The sequence below is a fragment of the Pristis pectinata genome, chromosome 17, assembly GCF_009764475.1.
Source record: "Pristis pectinata isolate sPriPec2 chromosome 17, sPriPec2.1.pri, whole genome shotgun sequence".
NCBI lineage: Eukaryota > Metazoa > Chordata > Chondrichthyes > Rhinopristiformes > Pristidae > Pristis > Pristis pectinata.
Genome location: NC_067421.1, coordinates 9,334,332 through 9,346,379, shown reverse-complemented (window position 1 = coordinate 9,346,379; position 12,048 = coordinate 9,334,332). Strand labels below are relative to the sequence as shown.

Sequence of the window (12,048 nt, the reverse complement as noted above, 5' to 3'; positions counted from 1 at the left end):
CATAGATTCCAGAACACATACATTTCCAACAGAAAAATGCCACTGGGTGTATAATCTGCTACTCAGTCTTCAACTAGAAAAATAGTAAAAAAAAATCTGCCATTTCTTTAAGTGTTTTATAGTTACTGCCAGTTAGAGTTTGAAGGTATTATACTAGCTTGTGCAATATTTAAGTTTTGTGACTTTCACTTTTTGATAACGGCAGATGAAGAAACCATGTTGCCAAACAACAATTAAAGTGGAATAGTCTGTCATCCTAAGTAGGGATCATTTATTGGTCATCTTTCAACAAAAATTAAAACCCAATATTCCTATTATAAGTTATCATAAAGCACCACACTACCTCTTGAACCAAGGTTAAAAAATATTACCATCAACAACATTCGACTTGGCTTTTGAAATGATACACTAACTGGTAAATGCAGACTAATTCAATGTTACTTCAGAATCAAACAGATTGGAGTTTTTCAGGACACTCTTGTGAACAGGGGCAGGAATTCACTATCATCACAAGTACCAAATAGATTGTAAACAAAGGGATCTTCAATAAACTTGACATTCCACTAACAGTCGCCAAAGTAAAATAAATAATCACCTGAGTAAACATAATTCAGTGAAGGACATTACTTTGGTCTGCCTGAAACTTGCTGATCTTCCAGTGCAAGGAGCTGTCCACAACTCTCCACACATTCCAAGATCTAGGACTGGTGCTGAGGGACAAAGCTGGATGAGGGTCTAACGAAAGGTTCTATAAGGAAAGACCTTGGTTCAAGGCCCTCTTGCCATTGCACACTGCAATCCATAAAAAACTATTTGGACTTTTTACACAAGGAATGTGTGTGAAAGAAAACTGGATATCATTCCATTTACTATCAAAGTTTTATTTATGCTGTTAATGGTGACATATGAATGCATTGTATTAGTTGAGAGCTTCATGAATAAAATATATTTTTTGAAAAAAAAAGCAGCAACAACGTCCAGAGTGCAGAGAGCCAGATGGCAACGATGACGATTCCTGTCAAAACAATTAGTTTGGTTCCCCAGGCACATCCCCAATTAAGATGCAGCTGCCTGCCTCGAATAAATAACTTGCAAGTCTTCCTCTAACCATAAATGTTTGCATGAAAATGCAAATATAAAACGATACACAGACAGACGCCTCAAGCTGGCTGGTAATGACTCTTACGCAGCCTCCTCCAAATCCGAATTATCCAACCAGGAAGCCAATGACGTCACACTGCCGAGTGATCGACAGCTAGTGAAAGCAGAGCCGTTTGCTCTGCAAAGCAGCATTAAAGCATTCATGGAGTTCTTCGCGGAACCTGGGCTGCAAATCATCAAATACCATGGTCGCTAAGTGCCTTGAGCACACTCAACCAGCCTTTAAATGTTTTCTCTACAGAGTTGACCAGAAACCAATTACCATGAGGTGACACGGAACTTCCCACGTCAATTAAAGCAGAGGGACCAATAAGCGCAGAAAACACGAAATCAATCACCGCCACAGCTGTTCCCAAGACTGGGACATCACTTCCGTATAAACAGCTGAAAACGGGGGAATGGGGGGAGGGCCATGGAAATGGAAGAAAAATATTACAGATTTCAAAAAATGCATGCAACATACCTTCCGCAACGAACTGCGGACCCATTATCACGCAAGTTCGCGACAGACAGCCTGCACATTTGAACACCCAGGAAATAAAATCGAATCTAATTTACCTCCGGTATATACAAAGCACCCTCATCTAACATACTCGACATTCACCACTGATCGAAAATTACATTACAGCCTCTGCAACTAGAATTATGTCTATTTTGTTCTTGCTAATTTACCATCAGTGCGATCTACATACAGTCAACAGTATTCTACTCAGAATGCCAAGGTACACTTTTATTTGTACATACCAAAAGGTGTAATTAAACAATCAAAGGCAACATTTTCCCTATATACGGCTTGTATACGTCCATAAATGAAACCCAGCCCGTCATAGTACCTCGCTATGATATTTCTCGAAAAGGGAAGTACATCCCAAGCTAATACATCCTATTGTAAATACGGCAACTAACCCATAATATAATAAACTAATTACATAATGCCGTATTTACTTGTGACAGCAAGTCTCGCCAAGGAGGTTTACACATGGATTGCATTTTAAAAACAATCTTAAATAGGCCAAAAGACGTCGTTGAAATATACCGAGAAATCATTTTTTTAAAGTTTCACTCATAATCTGCGATAACTACAAAAAATGCCTTCAATATATTTACTGCCTCGGGACAGATGGTAACGAAATTGATTTTTTTCTCTGAAAAAAAAGTTTAATCAACCTGACTTGTTTACAAACGCAAGGTTTTTTGACGTGTGCAAGAGTACGTGCAGCAGCAACGCATTATATTGGTATCCCGCATCGCGGCACGTACCGTACAGTGGTTTCAAAACAGTTGCAACACAACTCTCCCAGGATGCACACTTCCACCGATACAAGTAAATCTGGGTTACGGGTTATTCCCAACTGGCCAACGTTAACTTTTAAAGCCTAATTAAATCTTTAGATTTACTACTTAAATAAATGTAGTAGGTGCTGGGAGCCCAGCTGTTCCTGCAGATGACTGTTGACAGGATTTACCAGTATGTCCCCGCAGTACTAAGCGGGAGGAACAATCGCCTCCCCCTCTGATCACAACTCCCGCTGTGAAGGGCAAGGACTGGACGCCAGTGCAGATCCCTCGTCCCTCTCCACTTGTCCCAGTGCAGTCGTGTCCTTACCGTGGACTCACAGTTTGTGCCGGCTGTGGGCTGGCTGGCTGGGACTCTGGACAGCTCGGCTTCCCTCGCCCGCTCACTTCCCGGTGCAATGCCCCCGGCCGTTGCTCTCTGCTCGGGGCCCCCCACTCGGTGTCCCCCGCCCCCCGGGCTCAGCCCGCCTCTTCCCAGCTTTGCCGTTTGTCTGGGCGGCGAGGAAGGGCGGTTTGAGCCAGTTTCTCTTCCGTGGTGTTTGGCACTGTGGTCGCGGGCTCCCTAACCGTACGGTCCGGGACAAAATTTAAGTCGAGCGGGCCGAATCCCTTTCCCGCTCCCTCTACTCGCTCCAGCAGATCCTCCTGCGCCCGCCCCGGGATCGGTGTCCCGGCTCGGCTTCTCAGACCGTCCCCCGACCGGGCTCCTGTTTGGTTCCTCGTCCCGGCTCAGCACTTGCCCCGGTTCGGATTGAACGGGACGTGATGTGATCCTCACCCCGGGTCGGCTCGGGATCCGGACCTGTTCCTCAAACCCTCCCCCCGAATCCCGGCTTGGGTTTTGTTCCTCAGCCCGCGGCCGACCAGGCCCGGCTCGGCTCGGCTCCCTCTCGGTGTCTGTTATTATTCTGCCTCGCGCACGGTTTTGCGTCCCCGCGCGGCCAATGGGAAACGAGCGGCACGGACGGTTTGTGTTTGAAGCGGGAGCGAGAGCACGTGGGGAGGGAGGGTGGGAGCGCGCCGCGCCACCTCGCGCGGCCGTTAGCCACCAGCGGGCGATTTTTTTTTAATTCATAAAGAAACGGCAGCGTCGCGCGACCCTCCCTGAGAGAACAAACACGCGCGCACTTGGCGCGCGCGCCCGCGGCGACTCGACCCGTTCCTCACGCGGCCGCGCGCCCTATCCGCGCGCTCGGCAATCTCTGGATGCAAACAATAACAACAGCGCGCGCACACACACGTGGCACACCGGCGGGGGGGGGGGGGTGAGGGGCACGTGGTCTGCGGCGCCAAAAAAAACGTCAGCCCCCTCCCCTCCCCCGAGAGGTGCAGCATCAGCGAGGCGTTTGGATTCAGTGGGATAAGGCGGTTGGAAGTGGACGTCACTGCAACCAATTTCTTTTATACGTTCTTATGGGAAGGTAATTGATTTGAAACGTCCGTTACGTTTCCCCACAGATGTTGCCTGACTTATCGGGTATTTTTAGCCTTTGTTCTATTTACGTTTACTACCTTGCCCTTTATTGGCATTTCCATTGCCAGTCCCCACTACCAATATCCCAGGGGTTACTACTGACCAGAAACCCAACTGAAGTATACACTACTGTGGCTACTAAAGTAAGTGTGAGGCAATATTCTTGTGGTGAGTGGCTTCCACCATCCACGAGGCACCGGTCAAGAATTTTGTGGCATACTTTACACTCGATTGAATGAGTGCAGTTCTGACAACACTGAAGAAGGTCAACACTATCCAAGCCAAGACAACTGCTTGATTTCTTCCAGGCTAAATATTCATTCATTCCAGATGTCCTGATGCAGGGCTTTGACCTGAAACATTGAGAATTCCTTTCCTTCCACAGATGCTGCTTGACTCACTGGGTACCTTCAGCAGATTGTTTGTTACTATTCATTCACTCCACCATTGGTGTATGGTGTGTACGGTCTGTAAAATGCACTACTGTTACTTGCCTGGACTAATCCAGCAGCACCTGGATACACCAGCACCAGCAAACTGATGATCTTAACCAACATGTAGGACAAGGAATTCGGGCACATGGAAACTCTGCCAGGTGTACGTTCCACTCCAAATTTCATGTCTTCATGACTTGGAAATGTATCATCTTTGTTGTTGTTAGGTCTAACTCCTGGAATTTGAGACTCCACCAAAAGGACCATGGCAGTTCAAGGGCAAGAGATGGACGATAAATGCTGGGCTTTACATTGATGCCCAGATCCTAAAAAATGAATAAATAAGAAAACTGATGCAGCTTCACAAGGTCTTGAAACACTTTTGTCAATGAACCACTGTCATAGAAAAGGTGCAGTATAAATGTCCAGATTCCCCAAAGTGTTTTACAGTCAGTATTTTTGAAGTGTTACTGGTGTAATATCAGAACCTGAACAGCCTTTTATGTATAGCAACCTCCTACAAACTTCAATCTGATAATGACTAAAGAATCTTTTTTTTAAATGTTATGTTTGTTGAGAGATAATATTCATAAAACATAGAACAGTACAGGAACAGGACCTTCAGCCCATGATGTCTGAGCTGAACATGGTACCAAATTAAACTAAATCTCTTTTGCCTTCATGTGGTCCATATCCCTCCATTCCCACCATATTCATATGTCTACTTAAAAGCCTCTTAAATGCCACTATTGTATTTGCTTCCACCACTACCCCTGCCAGCCTTTTCAGCACCTACCACTCTCTAAAATCATAACAGGTCACTGAGAAGAACTACCCTGCTCTTCTTCAAAGTAATACAATGATATCTTTTGTATCTACTGGAAGAGTAGATGGTAGCTCTAGTAATGTGGTACTCCCTCAGTGTTGCACAGCTGCATCTGCATACTGCTTGGAGCTTGATCAGCCTTGATTTCAATAAAAGTTGAAGGGAAGGGTAAAACGTGTTGGAGTACCACAATTAGAAGTTTGGAGGAACATGCTAAGATCAGGAAATTACTGTAAGGAATGGAAGAGGAGGAAGTTAGATTAACATGAACTTCCAGAAGGCCTTTGATAGAATCACACTGCAGGCTTATGGTAAAGTTAAAGCACATAGTATAAAAGGGTCATTGACTGCTGGATATGAAGTTGGCTAGTAACAGACAACAGAATGTTGTTGTGAATGGTTGTTTCATACTGTAGGAAGGTGAATAGTGGTATACCCCAAGGATCAGTGTTGGAGTCTGTTGATTTTTTAACATCTATGCTAATGACCTGGACTTGGGGGCACATGCCAGAATTTCTAAATTTACCAATGACATGAAACTTGGCAGTATTGTGAACTGTGAGGATTGAGATAGATGGCAGCAGGATGTAGATAGACTGGTGGAATGGGCAGTTGCATGGCAGATGAAGTTTAATGTGGAGAACTGTGAGGTGATGCATTTTGGAAGGAAGAATGATGGAAGACAATATAGCATAAAGGACCCTATTCTAAATAAGGTGCAGAAGTAGAGGGACCTGGGAGTATATGTACATTAAGAGTGGCAGGGCAAATTGAGAAAGAAGTTAATAAGGTGTACACAATCCCAGGCATTATGAATAGAGGGAGTAATGCTGAACATTAGTCTGGATCCAAATGGACTATTGGGAGTGTTAGGAAGGGTCGAGAAAATATTTGCAAAGATGGATCCAGGAATGAAGGACTACAGGTACAAGGATAAATATGAAAGACTCTGAATGTTTTCTTTACTGAAGAGAAGACTGAGGAGAGATTTGATAAAAATATATACTGTAAAATGATGAGAGATCAGGACAAAGTGCATAGTGGGAGGCTGTTTCCTTTGATGGAGGTGTCAAGGACTAGAACCACAGGTACAAAATAAAGAGGAAGAGAATTAAGACTGACATGAGTAAAAACTTTGTTTACACAGTGTGTGGTTGGAATGTAGAACTTACCGCCTGCAGTAGTGCTGGTGGCAGGTTTTATTGTGGACTTCAGGAAAGAATTGGATAACTGCATGTTGAAGAAAAATTTGCAAGGTTACGAAGAAAGGGTTAGTAGGTGGAATTAGTGAGTTGATCTGCTAGATAGCCAATGCAAACACAATGGGTTGAATGGCTTCCTTTGGTACTGTAACCATTCTATGATCATTCTGATGTGACCTTTAATGTACTCTGTGGTGATTGTGAGAGAGGTGATGGAAGAGCTTCTGTAAATATGGGACATACATGAAATTTATAAAGAGGCAAGAATAGTTGAGGGGAAAAAACATGTGGCTGAGATAGGGAATTCTGTCCATTTCCCAGGTTTCTATTGACAATGGTTAAGTTCTCTTTTGCTCTAGATAGTGAAACCATTTCCTCACCGCCCATCTCCGGTTCTTTATACCTGGTTGCATGAAAGAAAACAAACAAATCTTTTTGAAAGACCTCAAGAAAGAAATAACTTGCATTTATATACCACTTTGCACATCCTCAGAATGTTTGTAAGTGCTTTAAAGCCAATAATTTACATTAGAATTATTGTCACACTGAAAAGCACAATGGCTAATTTCTGCACAGCAAGGTAGAGGAAGGAATAAAGGGATAATGACTAATTACTTTATTTTACTACTATTTGAGATAAATATTGGCCAAGGAAAGTTTCTTGCTCTCTTTCAAATAATGTAGTGGGATATTTTACAGCTACGACCATTAGCATTCATACAGCATCCCAAAGTGTTTCATACTGTCAAGCGACCACATAAGAAGATTTTAGGGTAGATGCCCAAAAGCTTGAACAAAGATATACATTTTCAGAGCACTTCAAAGGAGGGATGGTTAACTGATGTTACAGAAGTGAAAATATGACAAGTATGTTGCATATAGTCTGGTTCAACCTCAGGGAGAGGAATGGTGCTATTTGTTATGGAGCGACATTTGTGGCAGGGATCAAAGGCAGTGACATCCGCCTTTGCAGTAGTTAGTTCGAAGAAATCTCTGCTCCCCTTGTTCTGGAAGTTGGACAGGTAATGTGACAATTTAGAGGTAGTGGAGGAATTAAGAGAGTTGGTAATATGAGAGAGGGTGTTGTTACCATACATGGAAGATCATGCTGAACTTTCACTACTTGAATATAAAGATGAGACCTAGATGTAACACCCTTCTGAAAGGCCTCCCTCCAAAAAGTTGATTGTGTGTCAATACCTCTGCACTGTCCTGAAGTGGTAGACATAGTGGGAGTTCAAATCCATTGTTGTAGAAGTGGGAATTCTACTTCGTTAAGAATGGAGGAAATTAAATTAATAGATGTAGCAATTCAGTCACTGTTCAAGTGAGGAATAGAGGTCGATTACAAACTAAACAAAGCCATTGAACACATGGAATGATCATCCAAAAAGTACAAAGGATTGGATGACAAATGGAGGAGAAAAAGCTGATTGCTTGGAAATCTTAAGCAGGCAGCAGGGTAGAGGATGTCACATAGAGAGAACTGTTAACTACAGTAGAAGTTTAGCAAGAACAGATCCTGTCACAAGATTTTGAAATGTTCAAGAGAAAAATAAATGAATTTCCAGGGTTTGAAGGTCAGACACCCGGTGATATATAGCAGAAGTAAGACCAGCATTGGTGGAAAAATATGATGAGCATTGCTAACTCGTATCATTTGTACTTTCTTAGAAGCTGTTCTAAACATTGAAAAGAATCTTGGCAGCAAAGTCTTTCAAAAACCACAAATTCCAGCTTAAAATAAACCACACATACAATTGTGGGGGGATGTCTGCTAATCTGCAGTAAAATAATTTTTAGCACAGTTCTCGAAACTGAACAATATACAGCTTAGATCCTAGTTGTCAATGTATTCCTAGGTTTGAATCATTCTATATTCCATCTTTCCCAGTTTGTAACTCTGCCAGGCTTCCATTATTCTATAAATAATTTGTACAGATCCCTCATTTAGAATCCTGTTTGTAACTTACTCCCAGGTATTCATTATTTATGTTAGCTGCAGTTCAGTTGAAAGCACTCTTACCAACAGTCAGAATGTTGTGAATTGTGGATCTCATTGTTCAAGTTCCACTCCAGAGACGTGAGCACAAAAACCAGGTGGATGATCTAGTTGAGGTAGTGCTATATTGTCAGAGGTGATGTCATTCAAATGAGCTGTTAAGCCAAAGCCCATCTAATTTTTCAATTTGAACATGAATTATTCCATGTCACTTATTTGAAAAAGAGCAGGGGAGATCTCCCCTGTGTTGAGAGTATTTAGCACTCAGTTAACATTTAAAAAATGTGTTTTTGTATTACTTTTTCTGGAAGCTTACTATGTGAAAATTAGCCGCAGCTTTTAGAATATTACAACCATGACTATACTTCAAAAGTACTTCATTAGCTGAAAACAAAAAACAACTTTCATTTATGTAGAATTTTAATGTAGCAAAAAGTCCCAAAGCATTTCACAGGAGAATTAACAACCAAAATTTGGTACTGAGCCACATAACAAAATACTAGACAAAAACAAAAAATGCTGGAAGGGCACAGCCATTCACGCAGCATCAATGGGGAGAGAAAAAGAGTCAATGTTTTGGGTTGAAGATCCCTAAACAGAACTGGAAAAGTGAGAAGACAAGTGTTTTAACTTTCATGAGGGGGAGGGGTAGGCAAAACAGATTATCTGTGATATGATGCAGATCAAAACTGTCAAGGTGATAATTACTTTAAAAACTGACAATGGGAGACAAAAGAAAAAACTGAAATAAATTGAAACTGAAAAATACAACCACATTCGTGGAAAGACAGGAAAAATCAAGGGCTATATCTGAAGTTGGTCTACCTTCTTACTTGACAACTTTGGTCTCCACCCTATCACTAAAATTCCCTGTGTTCTCTCCACCCCTCCCTCTCTCCACAACATTTGCTCACTTTTCCTGTTCAAATAAGGCTTCTTGACCTGAACTGTGGACTCTGTTTCTCTCTCTGCTGCTGTTGATCCGCTGAGTGCTTCCACAGATTTCTGTTTTTGCTTTCAATTTCAAACATTTGCAGTTGTTTTGCTCTAAGAAAATGTTAGGGCAGGTTGTCAAAAGCTTGCTCAAATAGAATGAACAAAGAGCATCTTAAATGAAGTAAGAGTAGTGAAGAGAGTTAAAGAGGTGTATAGACAAAATTCCAGAGCTTATGGCCTTGACAGCTGAAGACTCGGCTACTAATTGAGGATCATTACATTTGGGAACTGGAAAAGCACAAATTTCTAGGTGGACTGTAAGGCTGGAGAATATTATGGAGACATGGAGAGACAGGCCATGAAGAGATCTTAAAACAATACGAAGAATTTTAAAATCAAGGTGTTGTTTAATGGAAAGTCAATGTGGATTAACAAGAGTATGCACAAGAAGGGGCAAGCAAAGGAACAGCACAGCCATTAAACACCTAAAACACCTGTGACCATAGATGCGCCTTCACAAGTTCAGCCCTCCAAAATCGGGCACATTTAAGTTCCTGCACGGGTCCTGTATGTTAGCAGGTGGATGAATGGGAGTTTGGACACAAAGGAAGAGCTTCAGATGATCTCCAATTTATAGAGGGTAGAATGAGAGGTTTCTAAGAATGCATTGGAAAAGCTCAATCTAGAAATAAAGAAAGCATGGATAAGGGTTTCAGCAGCAGATGAGTTCGACAAGAATAGAGTTGAGAGGTTTCAGTGATGGCATGGATATATTTTCTGAAGCTCTCTGGGATGTCCTGAGATCATGAAAGGTGATACATATGGATCTTTTTACTTAACATAAGCCACAAATAGATTTCGGACTATAACTCATCTAGAGTGTCTATTACATTATTTATAATCCATCTGAACAAGGCAAACCAAAAGACTCATACTTCCCTCGGGGGCTAACACTCTTACTGCACCCTCCCCCCCACCCCATCCCACCCTATGCACACCCCTAACCCAATACGTTGTTGAAAGGCTATCTCTATCACCATCTGGCACAACAATAGCAATAGAGCTTTGGTGACTCAACAGTAAGATTCTGCATAATAAACAATGTCTGGTTAATCTCCACATGCATCTTAGATAAGGAAGTAATGTGATTGCATAATAGACCTGATAAAAATCAGATAACGACAAGGGAGCCAGTAAATTTCTGGAGTTGTTAAAAATTACATTACTACAACTGTACTAATCCAGTGCACTTAGTGTGCTCAGATATAGTCTTTGGCAGTTGTGCACATGTTTAATACTTTACTGCCCTCTAAGGGTAAGTACTGTAAACCACTGGCTACATTGGCTGAGAACTTATTTTATTAGTGGAGTTAGAATTATTGGGGTGAATCTCTGGCTGGAGTCACTGGTTCTGATCAGAACTGCTGTCTTTCAGCCTTGTGTGTATTGGACTACCACACGTGCACTGCCAAATGCAGATGTCAGAGATTTACTGCACAGCTGATGATACTGCATCTGTCACTATGTCCATCACTGAACTGCATATGGAGTCCAGAGGCAGGGCCCAGTTTCACTAAGATTTCCTAGCTTTACACTGAGGAATTGCCCTTCAACCTTACACCAGGCCAGACCAGAGTAGGATTAGAAACCCCATTAATTTCAAAAATGATTATAAAGTTTTTCATGGTTTCATTTTTTGTTTGATTGTATATTTATTAAAATAATTTATTTAATTTTGGTACTTAAACAGCTCTGTCAGAGGAATTACAAAAGTATTTAAATCCTAGACAGTTTTGACTGAAGGCAAAGCTCTCTCCCAAGCTAACCTGATATTTAAATAATAACAATCTTCATTTTCTGATTTGAAGAGAGAAGTCTATCACTGGTTAGCAGGAATCCAGCCTTTTGTTGGGGCGAGTGGTTTCCCGATCTGGCCGAAAACCAACACCTTTACCCATTCAATACCGTCCTAATGTGGGCAAATGGGATTGGTGTCAATGGGTAAAAAGGTCAGAATGGATGTGATGGTACAACTCTATGACTCTATAACAGTAGACAACAGTAACAATTAAATCTTTTTATAGAAACAGCTCCTTACCAGAGGTGTAGTATATATGAATGAATGTATCTTTAGGAACAAGTCCACTATATGGTGTGATATTGATACTTTGCTATTTAGTTTGAGAATGGTTGCATGCAATTAGGGATGTTCTCGTCATTGGTTCTGTCTAGGCTGAGTGATAATACGTGTAGCAGGAAACCTAAACACACTACATTGGTGACAAGCATGGGATGTTGCTGCTCTTGAGCAACAGGAAACAGGGATCCAGCATTGTGAAACTACACAACTGAGTTCAGGAGCACATTTGGTGAGGTCAACCAGAAGTGAATGTGTAAAATACATTGGGACGTTTGAATAGTACGAGGTAACTCAACCATTCACCGTCTGTATGAACCATTGGAGTTGTTCTTTAAGCTGAATAATATCAACATGGTCCCATTGAAGGACACAGAACAGAGGAGAGCAGTGATACATTGTGAGAAAGAGACGATAATGCTTTTGCCAAGAATGCTGGAGGCATGTTGGGGTCTCTCACAAGAACATGGCAAAAATGTTGAGATTTCAATCCAGTGCCATTAGAAATTCTTGAGAGAATTCAAGGGAAGTGGGTTAATAGGTTGGGTTGAGTGTTGAGGGAGTATGCAGGATTGCCACC

The 12,048-nt window shown here is 41.9% G+C and overlaps 1 protein-coding gene across 4 annotated transcripts in view; it reads right to left on the bottom strand.

Moving 5' to 3' along the window:
- Positions 1 to 3,380, bottom strand: part of ypel1 (yippee-like 1) — a 45,879-nt gene extending 42,499 nt beyond the window's left edge. Inside the window, exon 1 of one of the 4 annotated variants that reach the window (XM_052032327.1) lies at positions 2,779 to 3,380. The gene's annotated coding sequence lies outside the window, so the exon portion shown is untranslated. Of the gene's footprint in view, positions 1 to 1,905; positions 2,739 to 2,767 lie in introns of those variants that run through there. The other 3 variants (XM_052032325.1, XM_052032326.1, XM_052032324.1) reach the window with 3 other exon arrangements.
- Between the last annotated feature and the right edge of the window lie 8,668 nt (positions 3,381 to 12,048).